At 46.1% G+C, this 21,569-nt stretch overlaps 1 protein-coding gene across 1 annotated transcript in view; it reads left to right on the top strand.

The window, feature by feature from the left end:
* LOC117508375 (cholinesterase-like) overlaps positions 1 to 21,569 on the top strand; it is a 124,400-nt gene that overhangs the window by 55,026 nt on the left and 47,805 nt on the right. The window lies entirely within an intron of this gene.

Here is a 21,569-nt window from a genome sequence, read left to right as displayed (position 1 = left end):
CATCTTCAACTTATATTCAATTGAATACACCACAAAGACAAGATATTTAATATTAAATTTATATTTAATGTTTAATGTTCAAACTGATAAACTTTATTGTTTTTGTGCAAATATTTGCTCATTTTGAAATGGATACCTGCAACATGTGTCAAAAAAGCTGGGGCAGTGGTATGTTTTCCACTGTGTTACATCACCTTTCCTTCTAACAACACTCAATAAACTTTTGTGAACTGAGGACCCTAATTGTTGAAACTTTGTCAGTGGAATTCTCAAAGTGTCTTGAGAATTTGAGAATCTGGTGTCTAACCAGATCCTTACTCTGGATGGCATTACCCTGACCTCTAGTAATACTGTGAGAAATCTTGGAGTCATTTTTGATCAGGATATGTCATTCAATTAGCATATTAAACAAATATGTAGGACTGCTTTTTTGCATTTACGCAATATCTCTAAAATTAGAAAGGTCTTAGAGTGATGCTGAAAAACTAATTCATGAATTTATTTCTTCTAGGCTGGACTATTGTAATTCATTATTATCAGGTTGTCCTAAAAGTTCCCTGAAAAGCCTTCAGTTAATTCAAAATGCTGCAGCTAGAGTACTAACGGGGACTAGAAAGAGAGAGCATATCTCACCCATATTGGCCTCTCTTCATTGGTTTCTTGTTAATTCTAGAATAGAATTTAAAATTCTTCTTCTTACTTATAAGGTTTTGAATAATCAGGTCCCATCTTATCTTAGGGACCTCATAGTACCATATCACCCCAATAGAGCGCTTCGCTCTCAGACTGCAGGCTTACTTGTAGTTCCTAGGGTTTGTAAGAGTAGAATGGGAGGCAGAGCCTTCAGCTTTCAGGCTCCTCTCCTGTGGAACCAGCTCCCAATTCAGATCAGGGAGACAGACACCCTCTCTACTTTTAAGATTAGGATTAAAACTTTCCTTTTTGCTAAAGCTTATAGTTAGGGCTGGATCAGGTGACCCTGAACCATCCCTTAGTTATGCTGCTATAGACTTAGACTGCTGGGGGGTTCCCATGATGCACTGAGTGTTTCTTTCTCTTTTTGCTCTGTATGCACCACTCTGCATTTAATCATTAGTGATTGATCTCTGCTCCCCTCCACAGCATGTCTTTTTCCTGGTTCTCTCCCTCAGCCCCAACCAGTCCCAGCAGAAGACTGCCCCTCCCTGAGCCTGGTTCTGCTGGAGGTTTCTTCCTGTTAAAAAGGAGTTTTTCCTTCCCACTGTCACCAAGTGCTTGCTCACAGGGGGTCGTTTTGACCGTTGGGGTTTTTACGTAATTATTGTATGGCCTTGCCTTACAATATAAAGCGCCTTGGGGCAACTGTTTGTTGTGATTTGGCGCTATATAAATAAAATTGATTGATTGATTGATTGATTGAAAGTCAAAAGTCAAAGTGTCTTTATTTGTCTCCCTAAGGAGAAATTTGCATTGGACAGAGGGTCTGCTACACAACAACACATCTTGTACATAGCACCCATACATCAGAACCAACAACATAGTAAATCAAAGTTAAAATATAAATACACAATTTTATTAACATCTTTGCCTTGGCTGGCACCAAGCAGCTGAGTCAGAACTGGTGCGGACCAGGGGAATCCAACTGTTTAATTAAAACAAAGCATCGCGGTAGCAAGAATGGTAAGCAAGAATGGTAACTTCTTTACTGTATGGGATCAGAGGGGTTGTTCTGAGTTGGTTTAAAAGCGACTTACAAAACCGAAAGCAGTTTCTTAAACTCTGGGAATACTGTTCTTCATGTCTGGACATCATTTGTGGGCTACCACAGGGTTCTGTGTTGGGCTCAAAATTGTTTATTTTATACATTAATGATTTATGTAAAGTCTCAGATCTGGTTAAAACTGTGCTCTTTGCAGATGACACAAACCTGTTTTCTCAGGGGAAAATCTGCAACAATTATTATCTGATTTAGGAACAGAAATAAAGTTAAAAAGATGGCTTGATATTAACAAATTATCATTAACGTTGTCTAAAACTAAATTAATGTATTTGGAAATTATAAAAAAGACATACAAATTCAGTTAAATATACATGGGGTAAACATAGAATGTGTCAAAAAGAATAAGTTTTTAGGTGTCATTATTGATGAAAAAATTAATCGGAAAGCTCATATTCAGCATATTCAAATGAAGGTATCAAAGAGTATTGCAGTATTAAATAAAGTAAAGCATGTTCTTGATTGCAGAGCACTACATACTTTGTATTGTTCATTGGTTGCACCCTACTTATTGTGCTGACGTTTGGGGCAACAATTACAACACTACATTGCAACCATTATTCATTCTTCAAAAAAGAGCATTAAGGACAATTCATAATGCAGGTTATCAAGACCACACCAACCCATTGTTCATTAAATCTCAAATATTAAAACTTAATGATATGATTTCATTCAATACTGTTCAATTAATGTACAAAGTGAAAAATAAACGAGTGCCATTTAGAATTCAAGAATATTTTACTGAGAGAGAGGGAAAATATAATTTACGGGGCTTGTATCATTTTAAAATTGCTGGCGCTCGGACGACCAGGAAAGGTTTCTGTGACTCCATGTGTGGCCCTAGACTATGGAATAACCTGATGGATGAACTCAAACGATGTCCAAATATCAGTCAGTTTAAAAATCAATATAAAAAAATGATGTTTTCAAGATATGCATCCAATAAAGTACGATGAGTTTTGTGTTGTCAGTTGTAATTGTAAATTTGTTCAGTAACATTCATTTGTATTATGAATTATTTATTTACATTATTTGTGTATGTATGTATATATATATATATATATATATAGTGAGGAAAATAAGTATTTCAACACCCTGTGATTTTGCAAGTTCTCCCACTTAGAAATCATGGAGGGGTCTGAAATTTTCATCTTAGGTGCATGTCCACCATGAGAGACATAATCTAAAAAATAAATAAAAATCTTATTTGTATGTTACGGCTACAAATAAGTATTTGAACACCTGTGAAAATCAATGTTAATGTTTGGTACAGTAACCTTTGTTTGCAGTTACTGAGGTCAAACGTTTCCTGTAGTTGTTCACCAGGTTTGCACACACTGCAGCAGGGATTTTAATCCACTCCTCCATACAGATCTTCTCCAGATCTTTCAGGTTTGGAGTTTCAGCTCCCTCCAAAGAATTTCTATTGAGTTCAGGTCTGGAGACTGGCCAGGCCACTCCAGGACCTTGAAATGCTTCTTACGGAGCCCCTCCTTAGTTGCCCTGGCTGTGTGTTTGGGGTCATTGTCATGCCGGAAGACCCAGCCATGACCCATCTTCAATTCTCTTACTGAGGGAAGGAGATTGTTTGCCAAAATCTCGCAATATGACCCCATCCATCCTTAATACATCAGAGGGAGGTTTTCCTTACCACTGTCGCCTGTGTGCTTGCTGTGGGAGTTGGTAATGTGTATATATGAAAATTCAGTAAGGTATATCTTATATATTATATTCCAATTCTAAGGTGGAAGTATGCCAGTATACAAAGGTATATCTAAATATCTAAAAAGGAAGAGTAAAATAGGAGAGTAGAAAAGAGTAGAATAGAGCCACTTAGGTGCCTGGTATTGAGAACCAGGGATGGTATGTATGTATGTATAATATGGGGTGGGCGTTTATAAGCTTTGCTTCTGCTCACCCCCTTTTTGGTCACACATGTCACTGTGGAATTGTCTTGTGTATCAGTTTTTGTTATTGTCGAGTTTGTGTGCCAAAATAAATAAGTTAAAATTCACATATTGCACAGCTGCTGTGAATAAAAAAAAAAAATCCACGCTGCAACAGTTTCGTCCACATGGGAACACAGTGCGAGAAGCTGCATGATGTGTAACCACAGCTGTTATTTTCACGCAGCTGCTGTGAAAATAACAAAAATAAAAATTACATGCCACCAACAGGTTTTGAACCTGCACTTTTCAAAAGCTCTGATTGCCATTCAGAAACTTTACCACTGAGCTACCATCGCTGTACTGTAAAAGGTGCTGGAAAATGCCTGCTATCAAGAAGGCCATGGATGTATTTAAAAAAAAAAAAATGAAAGCACACACCATATAAAAACACCAGATTTTATTGAATCCCTCTTATACAGTGGTCCCTCATTTATCGCGGGAGTTACGTTCTAAAAAATACCCGCGATAAGTGAAATCCGCGAAATATCCATCCATCCATTTTCTTCCGCTTTATCCGGAGTTGGGTCGCAGGGGCAGCAGCTCAAGCAAAGCCGCCCAGACCTCCCGATCCACACACCTCCCCCAGCTTCTCCGGGGGAACCCCAAAGCGTTCTCAAGCCATCCGAGAGATGTAGACTCTCCAGCATGTCCTGGGTCTTCCCCGGGGCCTCCTCCCAATGGGACGTGCTCGGAACACCTCTCCAGTGAGGCGTCCAGCAGGGCATCCGGAAAAGATGCCCAAGCCACCTCAATTGACTCCTTTCGATGTGGAGGAGCAGCGGCTCGACTCCGAGCTCCTCCCGAGTGACCGAGCTCCTCACCCTATCTCTAAGGGAGCGCCTGGCCACCCTGCGGAGGAAACTCATCTCGGCCGCTTGTACTTGCGAACTCGTTCTTTCGGTCATGAGCCAAATCTCATGACCATAGGTGAGGATTGGAACGTAGATCGATCGGTAAATCGAGAGCTTCGCCCCCCTACTCAGCTCTCTCTTCACCACGACAGTCCGATACAGCGACCGCATCACTGCAGATGCTGCACCGATCCGTCTATCAATCTCACACTCCATCCGTCCCTCACTCGTGAACAAGACCCCGAGATACTTAAACTCCTCCACTTGAGGCAAGGACACTCCACCGATGTGAAGAGCGCAAAGCACTTTTTTTGTATGTTACTGCTGCAAATAAGTATTTGAACCCCTACCAACCAGCAAGAATTCTGGCTCACACAGACCTGTTAATTTTTCTTTAAGAAGGTCTCTTATTCTGCACTCTTTACCTGTATTAATTGCACCTGCTTGAACTTGTTACCTGTATAAAAGACACCTGTTCACACACTCAATCACACTCCAACCTGTCCACCATAGCAAGACCAAAGAGCTGTCTAAGGACACCAGGGACAAAACTGTAGACCTGCACAAGGCTGGGATGGACTACAGGACAACAGGCAAGCAGCTTGGTAGAAGACAACAACTGTTACGATTATTTATTAGAAAGTGGAAGAAACACAAGATGACTGTCAATCTCCCTCGGTTTGGGATTCCATGCAAGATCTCACTTTGTGGGGTAAGGATGATGCTCGGAACTACACAGGAGGTCCTGGTCAGTGACTTGAAGAGAGCTGGGACCACAGTCACAAAGATTACATTAGTAACACAGGATGCTGTCAAGGTCTAAAATCCTGCAGGGCAGCAAGATCCCCCTGCTCAAGCCAGCACATGTCCAGGCCCATTTGAAGTTCACCAGTGACCATCTGGATGATCCAGAGAAGGCATGGGAGAAGGTCATGGGGTCAGATGAGACCAGAATAGAGCTTTTTGGAATCAACTCCACTTACCATGTTTAGAGGATGAGAACAACCCCAAGAAAACAATCCCAACCGTGAAGCATGGGGGTGGAAGCATCATACTCTGGGGGTGCTCTTCTGCAAAGCGGACAGGACGACTGCACCGTATTGAAGGGAGGATGGACGGGGTCATGTATTGCGAGATTTTGGCAAACAACCTCCTTCCCTCAGTAAGAGCATTGAAGATGGGTCATGGCTGGGTCTTCCAGCGTGACAATGACCCAAAACACACAGCCAAGGCAACTAAGGAGGGGCTCTGTAAGAAGCATTTCAAAGTCCTGGAGTGGCCTGGCCAGTCTCCAGACCTGAACTCAATAGGAAATCTTTGGAAGGAGCTGAAACTCCAAACCTGAAACTCCAAACCTATGTCTCTCACAGTGGGCATGCACCTAAGATGAAAATTTCAGACCCCTCCATGATTTCTAAGTGGGAGACCTTGCAAAATCGCAGGGTGTTCAAATACTTATTTTCCTCACTGTATATATATATATATATATATATATATATATATATATATATATATATATATATATATATATATATATATATACATATATATATATACACATACAAAGAGTGCAGGCGCAAAACCCTGTAAACGCCACGCCCACGGAAAATGAGATAACCATTGCAAGTGAAAGCTTACAGAGGCTCGTATCCGATAACAAAATCAATTCTGCTGCAACACCCCATAAATCCTGTGGTAAATGCAAGTCAAGATGCTGTTTGTATGCAGAACCTTGTAAGTGCCATCCCAGTTTGTGTGCAAAACAACATAGTGAACAGCGCACCACTCACTGGCATGTATCTCGGTCACGCAGCACAAAGATTGCGGCACCCACGAGAGCTTCACTGATGCTGCGTTTACACACAACAATGGCACATCACGAATGCCACAAAGTTTACATTCTTGGCTGCTGATCACAAATGTGATGATTGAGGGAGAGGCATCAGGTGTCCTCAGGAACTGTTGCAACCTGTTACCATGCGTTCTGATTAATGTAATGTGTTGGTGGAGCATTATCAGGAACCATTACGCATGGTCAAGAATAATGTTCCGCGCTGTTGCGCACCATTTCGTTAAGTTCTGTCACATTGTGAATGAGGCGAATTGTCTCCACACACACCCCCATATTCATTCATCAGCTAATGAACAATTCAGATCGCTCCCATTTGCTCCTTTAAATCCACACCAGAAGAACTTTGTGACTGCATGCTTAGTTGGGCTCTATGCCATGGAGTGGTGCAGAGAGGAGGAGGAGACGGAGTGAGCCAGATGTGTGGCTCCATGCGGCTCACGTCTCACTCGTTTTCCCAAACATCAGGCACAGCAGCAGGTGGAACACCTGCAGGAGCACGCTGAGGAGCATTGGAACCAGACTTTTAGCCAACTTGGCGTCACTGTCCTTCTTCTGCATACTGCAGCAATGAAACTGAATGCGGTGCAGCAGGGTTTAATTGTGCGCACGTCAGAGAAGAACACTGTCACACTCTATTAAGGATCACCACTCATCAAGACGGATCAACGCACTCAGTTGCGACCTCCATGTCATGAGGCAAAATGACGGTGGTGCGTGACATTCATTGAAGATTTTTTGACAGCCATAAACATGCTCCACGAAAATCACGAGTATCACACACCAACATGCACAATTAAGAAACCTATTCAGATGTGTTAAGTCACATTAAGAATGTAAGGAATGTGCCAAGAATGATGCAAATATGACATTCATGACACATACTGCCTATGCGTAAATGCAGCATTAGCGTACTTTAAAGTGATGGACTTACTGAGTTTTGCAAACAAACTGAAGGTGGAGATACCAGGTTTTGCAGCCAAATCTATTAAAGGTTGCTAATTAACACATTTCTGAATAAAGGTGGAGTTTTGAGATTCTGCTAATTTCTCCAGTGCACCATAACGATTTCATAACAAGAAAGAATGATTCATGCAAATGTACAACTTCCATCAGGTAAATATCCTTATTTAAAACAAGAGTGGTCTGGTAGAGATACAGGGTTTTGGGTTATATAAATTGGCAACTGAAAAGTTTTGAGCCTGACCAAGAAGAAACCACAACTGAATTAAGGTTGAATTTTCAACATAATCCCAGTGTAAGTCCACACACTTTTTCCACCATCGCAGCAGTGTCTTAATACCATTCTCATATAAGGTCTTATCCTGGAGCTCATTCAATACAGATATGACATTAATTCAATCATTTTCTATACCCGCTTCCTCCAATTAAGGGTCACAGGGGAGCTGGAGTCTATTCCAGCGGTCATAAGGAATGAGGCGGAGTACAACCTGGACAGGACACCAGTCGATCGCCTGGCCACATACAGACAGACAAACACATTCAAGATTCCAGATGCTTTATTGTCATTGCACAGTCGCACAGTGTACATTAGCACAATGCAATTGAGGCATAGTCCTCCTCCTGTTTGCATTTATTTAGTCCTGGCTCTTAGCAACCTCAAACGTCTGCCAGAGGGCAGCAGCTCAAACACCCGATGTCCTGGGTGTGTCCTGTCTCTCTGTCTCTAATGCTGAGACAGCGGGTGGTAGAGGTCCTCTATGGAGGGGAGAGGGTGGCCATTGATTTATTTATTTATTTGCTGTCATGATGACACTACAAAAACAAGGAATTAGGGAAAAATACACGTTATTGAGGTGGAATATCTGTACAATTTTTTTGGAGCTTCTGATGTGCATTGAACAGGATCAACACACTCACTTGCGACCTCCATGTCATGAGGCAAAATGACGGTGGTGCGTGACATTCGTGGAAGATTTTTTGACAGCCATAAACATGCTCCACGAAAATCACGAATATCACGCACCAACATGCACAATTAAGAAACCTATTCAGATGTGTTAAGTCACATTAAGAATGTCAGGAATGTGCCAAGAATGATGCAAATATGACATTCATGACACATACTGCCTATGCGTAAACGCAGCATTAGCGTGCATTAAATTTTTTAAAGTACGGATTTTTTTTTTTTTCCTGAATGGCACAAATATAATTTGTGTGGCATCTTATTGCATGTAAATAGCCACAAAAACACCTTAAGCATTTCCTCCATTTTAATGTGAATTGTTGTATGTAACTTTGTTTATGCTACATACATATATTTTTGTTTACAAGTTTACAATTTATATTTACATTCTAAGTTATGAAAATGAAAATATTTCTGGTTTTCACAGTAAAGAAACTATTTTTTTTTCTTTCTGATTCAAATTTTATGTTTTAGGGTGAATATTATGTCACTGTTTTAATGCAGTATGTCAGAATGAAAGAAAAACTGTAAAGTCACACAGGTGAGGTAGTGCTGAAAAAATGACACCAAACAAGGCCAGGTAAACAGTTTTTTAAGGTAAATTATGAAGGTAAAACCAACAGTAGTCAAAAACGCCTAAAAATAGCCAAGACACCAGAGGGTTAAAAGGGGAGAAAGCATAGTACCATACTATGCCAGTATGCTAGCCATACAAAAAGGAAAATAAGTGTGTCTTAATTCGAGGATTGAAAGACTTATTGATACCATGAGAACATTCCACAAAGCAGGTGCATGATAGAAGAAAGCTCTGTGACCCGCAGTCTTTTTATTCACCCCAGTAGTCCTGCACCCTGAGAACGCAGAGCCTGGGCCGGTACATAGGGTTTAATTAGGTCAATGAAGTAGGAAGGTGCCAGTTTGTGAATAATTATATAGACTAGTATATGCCAAAATGGGTGTAATGTCACATTTTCTGCTTTGTGTCAAACGTCTAGCAGCTGCATTTTGAACCAGTTGGAGACCCCTGATGCTGGACTGTGTTAAACCAGAAAACAGAACATTGCAATAGTCCAATCTAGAAGAAACAAATGCATCAATCAGGGTCTTAGCATCAGCCATAGACAGGATGGGCCAAATCTTCGCTATATTTCGCAGGTGGAAGAAAGCAATCCTCATAATATCTCTAATTTGGAGGTTAAAGGACAACATAGGATCAAAAATTACCTCAAGGTTCCTCACTTTGTCAGTGTGATGTATGACACACAAGCCGAGGCTAAGCATTAGCTGGTCAAATTGATGCAGATGTCTCACTGGACCAAGAAACCATCATTTCAGTCTTGCTAGACATCCAGCCTTTCATTGATGCAAGGCAATCTTCTAAGGCTTTTAGGTGGAAGAGATTACCAATAGTTATTGGCATGTATAACTGAGTATCATCAGCAAAGCAATGAAAGGTAATCCCAAAATGCCGCAACATGTACCCAAGGCATGCTATATAAATGGAGAAAAGCAGGGGGCCTAAGACAGACCCCTGTGGAACCCCAAATTTCATGTCACTAGGTTAGAGGTAGTGTTATTGTACAAAACACAGTGAGAACGAATGATGTCAACCATGCAAGGGCATTCCCAGTAATCCTAAAATGATTCTCCAGCCTACTGAACAGAATACGGTGATCCATGGTATCAAATGCAGCACTAAGATCGAACAGCACCAGAACCGTACTGGTGTCCGAATCCACTGCAAACAGAAGATCATTTACAACTTTAGTTAGAGCTGTCTCTGTGGAATGATATTTTCTGAAGCAGATTATTCTCTTTAAGGTCGTCCACAAGCAGCTGTGAAGTCACATTTCCCAGAATTTTAGAGCATAATGATAGTTTTGTTATTGGCCTATAGTTTTTCTATACTCAGGTCAAGATTAGATTTCTTAAGTAATGGTTTAATCACTGCAGATTTGAAACATTTAGGAACAGATCCAGAGGTTAATTACAAATTAATAATTTCCAACACAGTCAGCCCAAGAGTGGGCCACGGGTCGTTAAAATTTTTGTTGGTTTTGAATCAAATAAGCAGGTTGTGCTTTTTGAAGACATTACGAGTTTCATCAGTACACCCAGTGAGATACTATCAAATTCTGTAAATACCTCAGTGATGGCACCCATCTCAATAGGAGGGTGTTGTTGTGAAAGTGTAGTGACATGGACCCACAACAGGGGGCGCAAATGAACGGTCAATAGATGAGCCAAAAAATAACAATTTAATGTTGTGAAGGTGCACAACGAATACACAGACAATCTCAGAATATGATTACAGTCAATCCACAAAGGTGACGTGTGGGCAGGCTCGAGGATAGAAGACGTCTGTCCTGAGAAGAGCCGGAACCACACGATTTCCGCCGCCACCGAACCTGGTGAATACTGGAGCCGCCAAGTCCCGAATACCCAGGTGATCACCGTCCCCGACTGTTGGATCTGGTACTGCTCCAATGAAGTACAATATCTCGGCGATGAGGTGGAGATGACGTCTGGGTTTTATGGAGTGGGATGATGAAGAATGAGTGACAACTGTCAGGACATAATGAGTAACAGCTGTCACTCCCGGCTGTGTCCGTGGCGGCAGCGCCCTCTCGTGCCTGAAGCCCGCACTTCAGGCAGGGCACCCTCTGGTGGTGGGCCAGCAGTACCTCCTCTTCTGGTGGCCCACACAACAGGACCCCCCCCCTCAACGGGCACCTCTTGGCGCCCGACCAGGTTTATCGGGGTGTCGGCGGTAGAAATCGGCCAGGAGGGCCGGATCCAGGATGAAGCTCCTCTTCACCCAGGAGCGTTCTTCGGGTCCATACCCCTCCCAGTCCACCAGATATTGGAACCCCCGGTCCATTCGACGGACGTCCAGGAGCCGGCGCACTGTCCAAGCCGGCTCCCCGTCAATGATCCGGGCAGGAGGCGGCGCTGGACCGGGAGCACAGAGGGGTGAGGTGTGGTATGGTTTGAGTTTGGAGACGTGGAACACCGGGTGGATCCGCAGTGAAGCTGGGAGCTGGAGCTTCACTGCGGCAGGGCTGAGGACCTTGAGGATGCGAAATGGGCCGATGAACCTGTCCATCAGTTTCGGTGACTGTACTTGTAGTGGGATGTCCTTCGTCGACAACCACACCTCCTGCCCGGGCTGGTATGCAGGGGCCGGGGACCGCCGGCGGTCTGCATGGGTCTTGGCCCTCGTCCGGGCCTTCAACAAGGCAGAACGGGCGGTGTGCCACACCCGATGGCACCTCCGAAGGTGGGCCCGGACCGAGGGCACACCGACCTCTCCCTCTACCACGGGAAATAATGGGGGCTGGTACCCCAAACACACCTCAAATAGGGAGAGGCCGGTGGCAGAAGACACCTGGCTGTTATGCGCATACTTGATCCAGGCCAGATGGTTACTCCAGGCCGTCGGGTGCGCGGATGTTACACAGCGGAGGGTCTGTTCCAGCTCCTGGTTGGCCCGCTCTGCCTGTCCGTTCGTCTGTGGATGGTACCCGGACAAGAGGCTCACGGTGGCCCCCAGTTCCCTGCAGAAACTCCTCCAGACATGAGAGGAAAACTTGGGACCACGATCCGAGACTACGTCAGTGGGTATCCCATGCAGACGGACGACATGGTGGACCAGGAGGTCCGCTGTCTCCTGGGCCGTAGGGAGCTTCGGGAGGGCCACGAAGTGGGCCGCCTTGGAGAATCGGTCCACTATCGTGAGGATGGTGGTGTTGCCCTGGGACGGTGGAAGACCCGTGACAAAATCCAGGCCGATGTGGGACCAGGGGCGATGAGGCACAGGAAGCGGTTGGAGCTGACCTTGGGACTTCCTGTGGTCAGCCTTGCCCCCGGCACAGGTGGCACAGGCCTGGATGTACTCCCAGACGTCGGCCTCCATAGACGCCCACCAGAAGCGCTGCCGGACAACTGCCACGGTCCTTCGCACCCCTGGATGACAGGAGAGCTTGGAACCGTGACAGAAGTCCAAGACTGCAGCCCTGGCCTCTGGTGGGACGTACAGCTTGTCTTTTGGTCCAGTTCCCGGGTCTGGGCTTCGTGTCAGGGCCTCCCGGACGATCTTCTCCACGTCCCAGGTGAGGGTGGCCACGATAGTGTACTCAGGCAGGATGGGCTCCGGTGGATCCGACAGTGTAGTTTTGACATCCTCTTCGTGTACCCGGGACAAGGCATCCGACCTCTGGTTCTTGGTCCCGGGGCGATAGGTGATCCGGAAGTCAAAATGCCCGAAGAACAGTGACCAGCGGGCTTGCCTGGGGTTCAGCCGCTTGGCGGTCCTGATATACTCCAGGTTCCGATGGTCAGTGAAAACCGTGAACGGCACAGACGCTCCCTCCAACAGGTGTCTCCACTCCTCAAGAGCCTCTTTCACCGCAAGGAGTTCTCGATTGCCGACGTCATAGTTCCGTTCAGCCGTGGTCATCCTGCATGAAAAGTAGGCACACGGGTGAAGAACCTTATCAGTCTCTCCGCTCTGGGATAGCACGGCTCCTATCCCTGAGTCAGAGGCGTCCACTTCAACCACGAACTGGCAGCTAGGGTCGGGCTGCACCAAAACTGGCGCAGTAGAGAACCATCGTTTCAACTCCTTGAACACGGCTTCGCACCGATCCAACCAGGTGAAAGGGACTTTTGGAGAGGTCAGGGCTGTCAGGGGGCTAACTACCTGACTGTAGCCCTTAATGAACCTCCTATAGAAATTAGCGAAGCCGAGGAACTGTTGCAGCTTCCTACGGCTTGTTGGTTGGGGACAATCTCTCACCGCCGCAACCTTGGCCGGATCAGGGGCGACGGAGTTAGAGGAGATGATAAACCCCAGGAAGGACAAAGACGTGCGGTGAAACTCGCACTTCTCGCCCTTCACAAACAGTCGGTTCTCTAACAACCGCTGCAGGACCTGACGTACATGCTGGACATGGGTCTCAGGATCCGGAGAAAAGATGAGAATATCGTCCAGATATACGAAGACGAATCGGTGCAGGAAGTCCCGCAAGACGTCGTTAACCAAGGCTTGGAACGTCGCGGGGGCATTGGTGAGGCCGAACGGCATGACCAGGTACTCAAAGTGACCTAACGGGGTGTTAAATGCCGTCTTCCATTCGTCTCCCTTCCGGATCCGAACCAGGTGATACGCATTTCTAAGATCCAGCTTAGTAAAGATTTTGGCTCCATGCAGGGGGGTGAACACGGAATCCAACAATGGCAACGGGTATCGGTTGCGAACGGAGTCCGCCATCTTTCTTGCCCACAAAAAAGAAACCTGCCCCCATCGGGGAGGTGGAGTTCCGGATCAGCCCGGCAGCTAATGAGTCCCGGATGTAGGTCTCCATTGATTCGCGCTCAGGTCGTGAGAGGTTGTACAAGCCTGCTGGACGGGAACTCAACGCCTGGAACCAAATCAATGGCACAATCGTACGGACGGTGCGGGGGAAGGGTGAGTGCCAGATCCTTGCTGAAGATGTCAGCAAGATCATGGTACTCAACCGGCACTGCCGTCAGATTGAGAGGGACTTTGACCTCCTCCTTAGCCTGTAAACCGGGAGGAACCGAGGATCCTAAACACACCCGATGGCAGGTTTCGCTCCACTGAACCACCACCCCAGACGGCCAATGAATCCGGGGATTGTGCTTCAACATCCATGGGAAGCCCAAAATCACGCGGGAGGTAGAAGGAGTTATAAAAAACTCAATCTCCTCCCGATGGTTTCCAGACACCACCAGAGTTACTGGTTGTGTCTTGTGTGTGATTAAAGGGAGGAGGGTGCCATCTAGTGCCCGCACCTGCAATGGCGAAGGAAGCGCCACCAGAGGGAGCCCTACCTCCCTTGCCCATCTGCTGTCTAGCAAATTCCCTTCTGACCCCGTGTCCACCAGTGCTGGGGCTTGAAGGGTTAAATCCCCGCTCAGGATTGTAACTGGGAGTCGTGTGGCAATCTGTGTGTGTCCCACGTGAATGTTTTGACCCCCCCTTAGCCCAGTCTCTGAGGGCGGTTGTTGTTGTGGCCGTTTGGGGCAGTTTTTCTGTATGTGCTCCTTTGAGCTGCAGAGAAAACACTCCCCGCGGACCAGCCTCCTCATTTTGGCCCTGTGCGTTTCCCTAACAACGTCAACAGGGGGAGCTGTTGCCCCACGGAGCGCTGCGGCTGTGGAGTGTGGGGAGGGCGGCCCCTTTTCGAACCCGGAAGGGAGAGGGACGGCGCGTATCCGGCCACATCCTTCGCCTCGCTCCCGACGGCGTTCCTCCAACCGATTGTCTAACCGTATAACGAGATCGATAAGCCCATCTAAATCCCGCGGTTCCTCCTTAGCTGTCAGATGCTCCTTCAGGACCAATGACAGTCCGTTTATGAAGGCGGCGCGGAGCGCAACGTTATTCCAGCCGGACCTCGCAGCCGCGATGCGGAAGTCGACTGCATATTCGGCTGCACACCGGCGCCCCTGTCGCATTGACAGCAGCATTGTTGAAGCGGTCTCTCCTCTGTTAGGGTGATCAAACACTGTTCTGAACTCCCCCACAAACCCAGTGTATGCTGATAACAACCGTGAGTTCTGTTCCCAGAGCGCCGTAGCCCAGGCGCGTGCCTTACCCCGAAGCAAAGCAATAACATAAGCCACCTTGCTGGCGTCAGACGCGTACATCACGGGTCGTTGTGCAAAGATGAGCGAACACTGCATCAGAAAGTCCGCGCACGTCTCCACACAACCCCCGTACGGCTCAGGGGGACTTATGTATGCTTCAGGGGATGGAGGAGGGGTTTGTTGAACGACCAGTGGAATGTTAATACCCGGCACCGGGTTGGCAGGAGGAGTAGCCGCAGCAGCGCTCTGATCGCGTGCTTCCACCTGTGCGGTGAGAGCCTCCATCCTGCGATTAAGGATGATGTTTTGCTCGGACATCAAATCCAGCTGAGCGGTAAAGGCAGTGAGGATTTGCTGCAACTCACCGAGCACGCCTCCTGCAGACGCCTGTGCACCCTGCTCTTCCATTGGCTGTCCAACAGATGGATGACGCCCCTCGGGATCCATGACGCTGGCCGAGATATCCTGTTGTGAAAGTGTAGTGACACGGACCCACAACAGGGGGCGCAAATGAACGGTCAATAGATGAGCCAAAAAATAACAATTTAATGTTGTGAAGGTGCACAACGAATACACAGACAATCTCAGAATATGATTACAGTCAATCCACAAAGGTGACGTGTGGGCAGGCTCGAGGATAGAAGACGTCTGTCCTGAGAAGAGCCGGAACCACACGATTTCCGCCGCCACCGAACCTGGTGAATACTGGAGCCGCCAAGTCCCGAATACCCAGGTGATCACCGTCCCCGACTGTCGGATCTGGTACTGCTCCAATGAAGTACGATATCTCGGCGATGAGGTGGAGATGACGTCTGGGTTTTATGGAGTGGGATGATGAAGAATGAGTGACAGCTGTCAGGACATAATGAGTAACAGCTGTCACTCCCGGCTGTGTCCGTGGCGGCAGCGCCCTCTCGTACCTGAAGCCCGCACTTCAGGCAGGGCACCCTCTGGTGGTGGGCCAGCAGTACCTCCTCTTCTGGCGGCCCACACAACAGGTGTAGTGGCTGGGTTAAGGCATGTTGTTATATGTTTAACCCTCTGGGGTCGATGCCGTCGTATACAACGGCTAAAACCAAGCTTTACTAAATTATAAATAACTTTTGAGTGATATGAGATAGAAACTTTTTTTTTGCTGAAAAGTTAACTCCGCGGACTTTCGAGCCATCTTTGTACTCCTCATAGAAGCTGTGTGATGACGTGCACAATTTAAGTGTCCAATCAGAATTGGTTCACCGTCACAAAATCCAATCGTAGGGCAGATTTACCTCACGTGAAAAGCCAAAGATCATTTTCAGGGGTGATATGTTACTAGTTGGCCATTTGAATAGCTCCAATGAGTACATACTATTAGTACATACTCAGTGTGCCCTGCGCCATTACGCACAGCGATCAGTGAAAGCAGGAGCACATGGAAAGCCTCTGATGACAATCTCACGTGCTCAAGCAAAGAGTGTGTAACTATCAGGATTGCTCCACTAGTTTGCATGTGAATGTTACTGGATAAGTCTGTTGCTTTCTCTGTGTAAAGCACTGTTTACCACATCAATGGACAACAAAATGCATAGACCATTTTGTATATATTGTTCAAAATGTGCATTTGTGTTTATTATTTGAACCTTTTTGTTTTACAGACTTTCACACAAGACCTCAAATTACCTTTATAAAGTGTCAAAACAGTTGTTTATTATAGTTTGCTGTGTGTTTTGAATAAATGTGTGTGGAAAATTATTTTTTGCTTTATTTTTTCCTTGCCTATTTTTGATTGTAAACCTTTATTACACTTATAAAACACAACAAAAACATATATATTCTGAAAGCACAGGTTGTCCTGCAGGGGGAGCTGTTAACAGCAATAATAAAACATTTATGCCAGGCGAGTGAACTGTCCAAAAAATGCCCTTGGAATCCAGAGGGTTAACCTAAGTCATCTATTTTCTTCCCTAAGTAATCCAACTTATAGGTGGTTGTCCTTGAAGTGTTGCCACTGTGTCAAACAAGAACTTTGAGTTTTGCTTGTTTTTGTTGATCAAATCAGAGTAATAGGCACTCTTTGTAGCCAGCAGTGCATGCTTATAGTCGAAGATAGCATCACGCCATGTGAGGTGGAACACTTCTAATTTTGAGCTACGCCATTTTCGTTTCTAGACTGCTAGCCTTATGCTTGAGGTCACACAAGTAATCATTGAACCAAGGTGACTGTGTTTTGGGGGCTGTGGTTTTAATATTGGTGATGCAATCATGTCGAGTGTAGTTTTGAGCGCTGAGTTTAAACTGTCCATATAAGACTGTCGACTGATTGGGCATTTTCCAAAGTTAAAGCTAAGGGCCCTGTCCCACTGGCGTTTAGGAGGATTTGCGGATGGAATGCGCACAAAAGTGTCCCACATCCGCCAAACAACCGCAATAACCGTGTAACATTCCTGTATGAGTCGGCCGCCATCCGAACACGTCCATGATCATCCGCAGAGGCACGCATGTCCGCAGCTAGGATTTTTGAGCGGCTCAAAAATCCTGCTGCGGATGAGATCCGCATCACTGCCTGAACACATCCTGAAGACATACGCAGGACATACACAACCAATGCACCGCATATCCCCTGTCATCTGCTGATATCCACAACCGACGGGTTGGTGCGGCTTGGCGGCGGACCGGGACAGCGTGCAAAACAGATATGACGCGTGCCCAGCACGGCCACATCATGGTCGCAAATGGTATGTCGCGCATGCAGACAGAGTGGGCACGGATGGAGCGAGTGCATCACGGCCGCTGTGCCCCTCATGGGGGCGCCTCCGCGGTCGCCTTCGCTTCTGTTCCCTGTTATATCCGCTTTTCTTCCTCATGTATTCGCTGATCCACCCCGGGACATTTGTCATTTCCGCCCACCTTTGTTGCGGACGCTCAGCTTTTGTCTCCTCATTTCATGCGCAAATCCTCCTAAACGCCAGTGGGACAGGGCCCTAAGATATCAGACCACTGATACGTGATGTCAACATTTGTGATAGCAATACCACATGCGAGAACCAAATCCAGAGTATTTCCACTTGTGTGTTGAATCCTAAATGCATTGCTAGAATCCTAATACATTCAGAAGTATCTCGGTGTCTTGTTCATAAGTGAGGGATGGATGGAGTGTGAGATCAACAGACGGATCATGCAGCGTGTGCAGTGATGCGGTTGCTGTATCAGACCATCGTGTGAAGAGAGAGCTGAGCAGGGGGGCAAAGCTCTCGCTTTACTGATCGATCTACGTTCTGACCCTCACCTCATTCTGACCTGGTCATGAGATTTGGCTCATGACCGAAAGAACAAGATCGTGAGTACAAGCGGCCGAGATGAGTTTCCTCCGCAGGGTGGCTGGGCGCTCCCTTAGAGATACGGTGAGGCGATCGGTCACTCGGGAGGAGCTCGGAGTCGAGCCGCTGCTCCTCCACGTTGAAAGGAGCCAGCTGAGGTGGCTCGGGCATCTTTTCCGGATGCCCCCTGGACGCCTCGCTGGAGAGGTGTTCCGGGCATATCCCACCGGGAGGAGGCCCCGGGGAAGACTCAGGACACGCTAGAGGGACTACATCTCTCAGCTGGATTGGGAACACCCCCAGGGTTCTCCCGGAGGAGCTGGGGGAGGTGTGTGTGGATCAGGAGGTCTGGGCGACTTTGCTTGAGCTGCTGCCCCCGCAACCCAACGCTGGATGAAGCGGAAGAAAATGGATGGATGGATGGATGGATCAAAAGGTTATTTATATGAATGTTGAAGTCACCAATAATCAGAATATCTGCACTAATAATCAGAATGTTATCTGCACTAGCTGACAACTTAGAAATAAACTCACCAAATTCATGTAAGTATGGGCCAAGGAGCGAATATACAGTGACAAAGTAATACGGCTGATTTTAGGGCCCCTTCACACATAGTGCGAATTTGGTCGAATTGCACATGAAGTGTGCATGAAGCAGGAATCGTATGCAATACGTGTAAAATCGTAGCTGCCTGTAACTCCTCGTACACCTGTTGCTACAACTAGCAGCTGAAAAACAGAGTGTGTGCTGTGAGAGCCCATCAAACCCTGTCGCAGCAGGTGTCAGCCAAAAACACCACTCACAATGCACTTAGAAAAAGTGTGGCCATTCGCACTAGTAACACAACAGTCAACAGACGATCACTGTTGAGCTGGATGTGAAATTTGTCTAAGTGCCCCACGAGTGTTGATTTGCAAACAAACACAGATTTGAATTTATTTTCATTTATATAGCACCAAATCACAACAGAGTTGCCTCGAGGCGCTTCACACAGGTAAGGTCTAATCTTACTAACCCCCAGAGCAGCAGTGGTAAGGAAAAACTCCCTCTGAGGAAGAAACCTCAAGCAGACCAGACTCAAAGGGGTGACCCTCTGCTTGGGCCATGCTACAAACATAAATTACAGAACAATTCAAGTTCAACACAGTGACACATTGGTGTGTGTGCTGAACTGACAGGGGGTGTGGCTGCCAACAGGAGCGGCTGCAGAGATTTGTGGTTCTGGACATCACGGCTGGGGAACACCGAATGTGTTTGGACGGACATGAACTAAAAACTGTCCATTGTGACGCGCGTATGTCTGCTTGCTGTCATCACGTGGACATACATAAAAACATATATCACTGTTGCTATGGGCTGCAGCGTGCGTGCACACACGCCGTGCACACTGACAGGCTGCCCCAGGTTATCCAGACCATCAGATCATACAACCCCAATTCCTGTAAGATCCTTTACACAATGATGTTGGTTTTTAATGCAGTGCCGCTTGAGGGATCGGAGGTCACGGGCATTCAATTTCAGCTTTTGGCCTTGCCACTTACGTGTAGAAAGTTCTCCAGATTCTCTGAATCTTTTGATTATATTATGGACTGTAGATGATGGAATCCCTAAATTCCTTGCAATTGAGCATTGAGAAACATTGTTCTTAAACTGTTGGAATATTTTTTCACACAGTTGTTCACAAAATGGTCTTTACTTGTGAATGACTGAGCCTTTTGGGGATGCTCCTTTTATACCCAATCATGACACTCACCTGTTTCCAATGAGGTGTTCTTTGAGCATTCATCAACTTTCCCAGTCTTTTGTTGCCCCGTCCCAACTTTTTTGCAATGTGTTGCAGGTATCCATTTCAAGATGAGCAAATATTTGAACAAAAACAACAAAGTTTATCAGTTTGAACATTTAATATCTTGTCTTTGTGTTGTATTTAGTTGAATATAGGTTGAAGAGGATTTGCAAATCATTGTATTCTGTTTTTATTTACATTTTACACACCGTTCCAACTTCATTGGAATTGGGGTTGTAACATGCAAAATCACGTCACCCATGTGAGCTCTGTTCCACATGAAGCTGTGTGTCCACCATCCACAAGACACACATGTCGAGCGGGACACACACATGGGTTGGCTGGACACGCTACCAGCAGATGTGAACATAAGAGCGTCCTGCTTCTCATTCATGTCATTTCATCACTGTACCTCTGTGACCATGGGTCATCTACAGAAGAACAGATGGATCATACTTGTATTGTCCACTTCAATCAATCAGTCAATCAACTTTTTTCTTATATAGCGCCAAATCACAACAAACAGTTGCCCCAAGGCGCTCCATATTGCAAGGCAAGGCCATACAATAACCATGAAAAACCCCAACGGTCAAAACGACCCCCTATGAGCAAGCACATGGCCACAGTGGGAAGGAAAAACTCCCTTTTAACAGGAAGAAACCTCCAGCAGAACCAGGCTCAGGGAGGGGCAGTCTTCTGCTGAGACTGGTTGGGGCTGAGGGAAAGAACCAGGAAAAAGACATGCCGAGAAGGGGGGCAGAGATCGATCACTAATGATTAAATGCAGAGTGATGCATACGGAGCAAAAAAAGAAAGAAACAGTGCATCATGGGAACCCCCCCACAGTCTACGTCTAAAGCAACATAACCAAGGGATGGTCCAGGGTCACCCGGTCCAGCCCTAACTATAAGCCTTAGCGAAAAGGAAAGTTTTAAGCCTAATCTTAAAAGTAGAGAGGGTATCTGTCTCCCTGATCTGAATTGGGAGCTGGTTCCACAGGAGAGGAGCCTGAAAGCTGAAGGCTCTGCCTCCCATTCTACTCTTACAAACCCTAGGAACTACAAGTAAGCCCGCAGTCTGAGAGCGAAGCGCTCTAATGGGGTAATATGGTACTACGAGGTCCCTAAGATAAGATGGGACCTGATTATTCAAAACTTTATAAGTAAGAAGAAGAATTTTAAATTCTATTCTAGAATTAACAGGAAGCCAATGAAGAGAGGCCAACACGGGTGAGATATGCTCTCTCCTGCTAGTCAACTTCATTGTTGGTGGTATACAGGCACATAATTACAAAAATTGTGTCACTGACCAAATATTTATGAACCTGACTGTACATACAGAGCTGCATGAATACCAAGTTAATCACAACAGTGCCACAAATGAAGAAGCAGGATAAAAACAAAAGACAGAAATAAGTTGTAGTAATATTGATTATGCAAGAATGCAGAAAGTGAGGATTTATCAGTCAGCTCAATATATCAGAATTGATTCCACACCAGTACTACGGGGTGTGTGTGTGTGTGGGGGGGGGGGGGGGGG

Source organism: Thalassophryne amazonica, chromosome 4, assembly GCF_902500255.1.
Source record: "Thalassophryne amazonica chromosome 4, fThaAma1.1, whole genome shotgun sequence".
In the NCBI taxonomy this organism is placed as follows: domain Eukaryota; kingdom Metazoa; phylum Chordata; class Actinopteri; order Batrachoidiformes; family Batrachoididae; genus Thalassophryne; species Thalassophryne amazonica.
The sequence above is the reverse complement of the archived record's forward strand: the minus strand, read 5'-3'. Positions and strand labels throughout refer to the sequence as shown.